Genomic DNA, 7,358 nt, shown 5'->3' with positions numbered 1-7,358 from the left:
CGCTGCAGTAGACTGGCCGGAGCCCAGGCAGGGTTGGCAAGCGCAGCCATGTGAATGAGTTGCCTCTTGGGAGTGGAAGGGTTGTGGTCTAGCTGCTTTCGCATTTGGTGGATTAGGGAAAGAAAGCCCTGAGGTCGCATTTCATTGCTGGAATGGGAAGATTTCTGTTCAGCTACAAATCAGCAAAGGCACCAAAGTCGCGGAAGATGATCTGCTCTTGATGTTCCTCAAACTCAAAAGCATCCCATGAGCTTACTGTTTTTTTCTGATCCATTGCTGTACCCATAACAGTGACGATTAATGAAAAGTTAGATTTGGGCCTGGAAGCTTAATCCAGACGATTTTTTATAGCGCTACTGAATGGTCATTAGAGGGATATAAATTTTACAGAATGCAAGTTTTCTCAAATAAATTGATCAGAAATCCATAAGACATCATAGAGTAATTCCTGGCTCTATCTGTAGAAAATATCCCATGAGGTCCATTTGACTTCATATTCCAAGCCAAGTCAGGGGTGGCAAATCAAACCCCATTTTTTTCCCACTGGATTTCAACTGGGCCCCATCGTCTCTTTTATGGGCCCTCCAAGCAGGCACGCCTTGTTGATCTGAGTCGGCACTCAAGGTAAGACTCATTTGCCGCTCCTGGTCTGGAACTTTAAGCTCTTTAAAAAGAGGAGTTTATAGAACTCCCCACCTTTTTGCATGGCCAGTATTTTTCTTTTTTTAAACTAGTGAAAGTATCTGTTTTTCAAAGAGTACGTAAACCCATCTGATTCTGGTGCCTTTTGCAATGGTAAAGCTTCAATCAACTTTCTTCTCTGGTGATCCGTCTACTCAGGTTTCAATTCTTCTTGGGTCAATTTTTGCTAGGAAATGGTTTCTTTTAGGTTTTCCATTTTATTGCTATTGAGCCTTGGTAGTAGAGTCTCTTACATTTTTAAAGCAATGATTGAACAAAAGAACCTGTGACAGAGACCGTGTGGCCCCCAAAGCTCTGGCCCTAAAGAAAAAGGTTGCCGACTCCTCATAAAACCAGTGAAGGCTACACTTTTCCCTCTGAGGACAGCTTCCTCTCCATTTCACAGATTCATGTAAAGTGTTCTACTTTCTCTCGCTTCTTAGATACTTTATAATTTACCTTTTCACTTTCTCTTTTACCAAAGGGCTATTCAAGAGTGTACAGTATTTGAGGTGTTTTTTTTCTTTGCTTAATCCCTTTACCTTTTTCACCCAACTCCCAACCCCCGTCCCCTCTGTTTCTGTGTCGACTGTGAAATAAGTTCCAAACAAAGAGTGTATCAGAACAATAAAAATTGAAATAAAAAAATTTAAAGAGTGTATTGCATAATGTCTAAGTATATTTTTATTAACCTTTTGTATATTCATGTCTAATGTTATCAGCTTATAATAAGAGAATGTGTCCAATCTCTATTCTCTAGTTTGATGTAGTCCCTTCCAATCCTTCCTGTCTGGGCCTGGAGGCACTGGGGCTTACTACCAATATAGTATATATTTTTTTTAACTAAACCCATTCTCCTGAACACATTTTTTGCCACTGAAGATTTTTTTGAGATATAATTGTCATGTAACATTGTGTACGTTTAAAGTGTACATGTTGATTTGATACATGTATATATTGCAAAATGATTACCACCAGAGCATTTGCTCTCACTGCTATCATATCACACAGCTGTGAGAATAATTAAGATCTAGTCTCTTAGCAACTTTGAAGTTTATAATACAGTATTGTTGCCTATAATCACTACATGGTGGATTAGATCTCCAAGATATATTTATCTAGTAGTTGCAGAAATATGGAAACATTGGTCTCAGGGTCTCTCCATCTCCCCTTCCACGTGGATCCTGTGGAAGTGGCATTTATTGAACACTTCATATGTGCTAAGGACTGCCAGAGCCTTTACAATCTTAGCCCCTTTGTTTATGACAATCACATGTGCGAGTTGGGATTATGCCTTTTTTACAAACAAGAAAACTGAGGGTCAGTAAAGTAGATCATTTTCCCAAGATCAAAAAGCTATTTAGTGGCTGAATTAGGATTCAAACCCAAGTTCTGCCTGCTGCAAAGCCATGCTCTCAATCATTATTAGATCCTGCCTCCCTCTCGTCCATACCTTCTTCTCCAGTCCCTCCAAACACAGTCTCCTTCTCCCACTTAGGTCTCCCTTCTTGTTTGGAGGAAGGGGTCAGATAGTCTCTCAGAGCACAGAACCCAACACAGCGTAGATTTTCCATCAGAGTTTTGTGCGATGATGGTGGGAATCTCTCAATAATGCTAATGAGATAATGACTGCTCTCTTCCCGGACACAGTGACACCTTAAGTAAAGATACCGGAAGAATGTGATGCTTAACTTAATGGGTGAGTTACTGAGAATAGAACACTAATTCTGTGTTACAGAAAGAGAAACTGACAAACGGGGACAGGGGGAACACCATGTGAGTCTCTACTATGCCCAGCCCAGGAAGGTCTAAGTCAGCTTCTCAGGAGGAATGGTCTGGGCCGTGGAGCCATTCTTCATGCTACATGCAGGGCCCATTCTTTGTCACAGGCCAGGTGACTGATGTTGGGCTCCTGCAGTATGATCCTGCCCTATCTTAGGAGGCAAATTCTGGCACCTGCATTGAGAATAGACTGTGGTGGGGCAAGGACAGAAGCAAGGAGACCAGGTGCGATAATCCAGGTGCGCAACCATGGCAGTTGGGAAAGGAGTGGAAGTCATGAGGGTAGTGAAAAGTGTGTGTGTGAAATGAAATTCTCCTTGAAGACAACTGAGCTTAATTCTGCACAGTTACTGGTCATGGCTGTATGTTATTCACGGGGATTTACTTAAATGTGGAATCCGTGACTAGAATTTGGTGGCGCCGGAGTTTGTGGAAAGACAAAAATGTGTCTGGCTTTTCATCTAATTCAACCCCCTTGTGGGTCATCTTCTAAAAGGAAAAACCCCTGCAGGTTCTGGTTGCACTCTATGCTCACACTTCCCACAGCAGTGAACATGCCTTCTCTCCAAACACACCCTCTTCCCCTCTCCCCTCCCTTTCTCTATGTCCCTCCTGAGCTCTTTGTAAATTTCCTGGGGACACCCCAAAGCTGTGGGGACCCACAGATTTTGAGTCCTTTGATTGTCACCCTCCAGTGCCTCTGGACAGCCAGAAACCCAGCCGGCTGGCCACATGGAGACACTCCTGTCGGGCCTGGGCCGCCGGCCAGGAGCAGGTTGTAGAGTTGCAGCTCAGCCAGGGCAGAATGCTGGAGTCCGGTCAAGAGAACAGATGTGCATTATGGACCAATCTGAGCACAGAGAAACATTTCCTCGTACCTTTTGAAGGTGCACAATTTCCTTCTCAGGCCAAGGCAATTTGACACACATTACCTTGTTTATAAACAGGTGGAGAGAGAGAGAGAGGGAGGGAGGAGAAAGAAGGGGGGAACCTTCTTCCTTAAGGGTATGCAAACAGTCAGAGAGCAAGCCAAGGACCTCAGAAATGCTGCAGAGCAACCTCGGGAAAGAAATGGCCGTGGCAAGGGCCCAACAACATATTAATGGCCCGATGTTACCACACCCAGGCCAGCAGCAAGAAGCTATCGATCATCTGTTCGCTCTTCACTTCAAGACACGAGTGGAGCTATCTTTACACAGGGGACAAAAGCTTCCATTCCATTTAAAGGAGCCCAGCCCTGCAGACCTTTCACTCTCTCCTCCAACACCTACCCATCATCTGTTCTTCTTAATAGCACCTGCTACTTCTGGTAATTTCACAGAATCCCAAGGAAGTGGCAGCATATTTGTTCTTAAGACACTTAAAATAGAGCTGGGGAGACCAGATGTCTCTTAAGTGAAACACCCCAGGATATATATATATCCCTAAATGCAAATAGACCAAACGGCAGAACAACCGAACAACCAGTCGCTATGACATGCGCTGACCACCAGGGGGCGCACGTGCGAAACATGGCAGGCATCGGCCAAGGTGGAATGGTGGAGCCAGGTGAGCAGGGGCACCAGACCAAGGTGGGGTGCCAGTCGCTGCCATCAGGATGAGCCTCTGGTGGTTACTGAAAATTCTTTGCTCCCATATGCTTTGGTCCTGCCCGGTGCTCACACCTGCTGCCAGCGCCCCGCACTGGCCCTGATCGCTCGGCGCTGTCAGCAGGTGTGAGCGGTGGCTGCTGGCCCCGATCGCCCCTGAGGTCTCCTCCACCTCCCCCTGCTCCTGAGGGGCAACTGGGGCAGCAGCCGCCATTTGCACCTGCTGACGGTGCTGGCCCCACTCGCACCCACTGCTGGCGCCAGCCCCAATTGCTCTGCACCGTCAGCAGGTGCAAGTGGGGCCAACACCATCAGCATGAAGAAAGGAGGAAGCAAATTTAGTATTTATGAATGTGTGGAGCTATGTAGATAAATGGCCAGTTTCCTACTTCTGGGCATATGAGCAGGAACAGAAAAAACCCTCATTAAGTAGGAAGTGAATGATTCCTTCAAGGATTGGAAGGGACCCCTTCTTCCTTTCCTCTTCCTTCTTACTCATATGATGACTGCATCATTATTTTCTAGAGCCTTAGATTGCAGTGAAAACATGGTCAAGATGTGGAATTTTTCTTATATGTAATGTTTCTCTAGTTCATTGTGTGAGAAAATTTGGTTAAGAAATTGGTTTGTATATGTTGAATCTTTGGTAAAAAGTAAATGCCATTATTCAAACTCTTGTGATTAGTTTTACTTGTTTAATTTTTCATTTTAAATTCATTTTACTGAGGTGTAATTACATACAATAGAATGCCTCTACTTTAAATATACAGCTTAATGAGTTTTGACAAATGTATATACCCATCATATAACAATCACCTCAATAAAGAAACAAACTATTCCCAACACCCCCAAAATTTTCCTTATACACTGTTGCAGTTTCCTCCACCCTAAATCCTATAAAACCACTGCTCTGCTCTCTGTCATTATAGATTAGTTCTGCTTTTTTATGATGAAGAAGAAATAAAATCATTCATTATGTAGTCTTTGGTTTCTGGCTCCTTTCTCTCAGCACAATGTGTTTGAGGTTCATCTGTGTTATTTCATGCACCAATAGTTCTTGTCTTGACCACATATGACAAACTTACAGCAACATCATGCTCAAAGGGCAAAAACTAAAACCATTTTTCTAAGCACAGGAACAAGACGGGAATGTCTGCTTTCACAACTCTTGTTCAACAAAGCCATAGCAATCAGACAAGAAGGAAAAATAAAAGGCACCCAAATTGGAAAGGAGGAAGTAAAATTTATTCACAGCTGACATAGAATACCCTAAAGACTCCATCAAAAAACTACTAGATTTCATAAATGAATTTGGCAATGTAGCAGGATACAAAGTTAACACCCAGAAATTTATGGCATTTTTATACACCAATAATGAATTCTCAGAAAGAGAAATGAAAAACACAATCCCATTTATCATTGCAACAAAAGAAAAATTAAGATACTTAGGAATAAACTTAACCAAGGAGGTAAAAGACCTGTACTCAGGAAAAAACAGGATGTTGAAAAAAGAGATAGAAGATATAAACAAGTGAAAGAACATACTGTGTTCACAGTTGGTAGGATCAACATCATTAAAACGTATATACTACCCAAGGCAATCTACAGATTCAATGCAATCCCTGTTAAATACCAATGGCAAAAACCACAGATTTAGAACAAACACTCCAAAAACGTATATGGAACCAAAAAAGATGCCAAATAGCTGCAGCAATCTTGAAAAAGAAGAACAAAGTTGGAGAAATCACAATACCAAATATCAAGTATACTGCAAAGCCACTGTACTCAAAACAGTCTGGTACTGGCACAAGAACAGGCATATATCAATGGAACAAAACAGATAACCCAGAAATTAACTCAAGCCATTATGTTCAATTAATAATTGACAAAGGAGGCAAGAGCATACAATGGAGTAAAGACAGTCTCTTCAATTTAAAAGGTATTGGGAAAATTGGACAGGTACATGCAAAAAAATAAAACTAGACCACCAACTTACATCATACACAAGAATAAACTCAAAATGGAAACAGACTTAAATGTAAGTCATGGAACCATAAAAATCTTAGAAGAAACCACAGGCAGCAAAATCCCAGACATCTGTCATAGCAATATGTTTACCGATACATCTCCTAAGGCAATGTTGATTTAACTCATTTATCAAATATTAAATTTCGAATCCAGAAAATTTTAAAAAATAAGTTTAATGCTATTAAAGACAGATCAAATTATGGAATATGTTCAGGACATTTAAGAATGTAAACAGCCCTGGTGGGATAGCTCTGTTGGTTAGAGTTTTGTACCGATACAATTGGATACGGCAAGGGGCACATACCAATGAATGAATAAATAAGTGAACAACAAATTGATGTTTCTCTATCTGTCTGTCTATCTGTCTATCTATCTCTTCTCTCTCTCCTCTCTCTCTCTAAGTAAATAAAAACAAAAACAGCCCTGAAAGAAAGTACCCATTTGGGTGTGCACCCTCACCAGGCCCAGCCCTTAGAGAGCAGAGACTAGGCTGACTCAGGCTTCTCTGCCCAACGCGTGACATTCATAGGTTCCCAGTGTACACATTAATGAAGGAAGGGAAAGGGAAAGGGAAAGGGAAAGGGAAAGGGAAAGGGAAAGGGAAAGGGAAAGGGAAAGGGAAAGGGAAAGGGAAAGGGAAAGGGAAGGGAAGGAAAGGAAAGGAAAGGAGGATTTATGGTGGCAACATAAAACAAAACAGAGCTTTGTGGATATTTCTGCTGTTCCCAGAAGAGCTATCTATTTCCCCAAATTTATTCGAACTCACCATAGTTGCCAGGTGGTTCTTTCTTTACATGAAACAGCAACTTGAATTAGAACCAAAAGGTTCTTATCATCCTTCAGTGAAGGCCAAGTCTCAGTAAGGGGGCTCCTGTCCGCGTTCCTATCTGCTCTATGCCTCAGTTTCCTGATGTGTATATGATAGCATTTCCCGAGGCATCATTGAGCTAATGCTTCCACAATCTTAAGTGGCCGGAAACATTTCTCCTGGACCCCACTGGCCGCTGGATTGTGAGTGCTTGCTTTTCCAGGAAGGAAGAGACAGCAGCGGCTGACTCATTGCCCTCGGCCCCTGCAGGCTTCGCTGAGATGTCTACATTCTCTCCCAAATGGTCCATCAGACCTGGCCCCTCTCTGCCTCTGAGCCAGTGGGTGGCAGCAGCCTCTGTGACGGGCCTGGGGAGACGCCCCTGCAGACGCAGGGCCAGACAGCACAGACCCCCAGTCCTGTCCACTCACACACGTCGCCTCAGAGGAAAACTGGTCCCTCTCCTTTTG

This window comes from Myotis yumanensis, unplaced genomic scaffold, assembly GCF_028538775.1.
Source record: "Myotis yumanensis isolate MYYU_CA2020_CCGP unplaced genomic scaffold, mMyoYum1.0.hap1 SCAF_9, whole genome shotgun sequence".
Classification (NCBI taxonomy): domain Eukaryota; kingdom Metazoa; phylum Chordata; class Mammalia; order Chiroptera; family Vespertilionidae; genus Myotis; species Myotis yumanensis.
The sequence above is the reverse complement of the archived record's forward strand: the minus strand, read 5'-3'. Positions refer to the sequence as shown.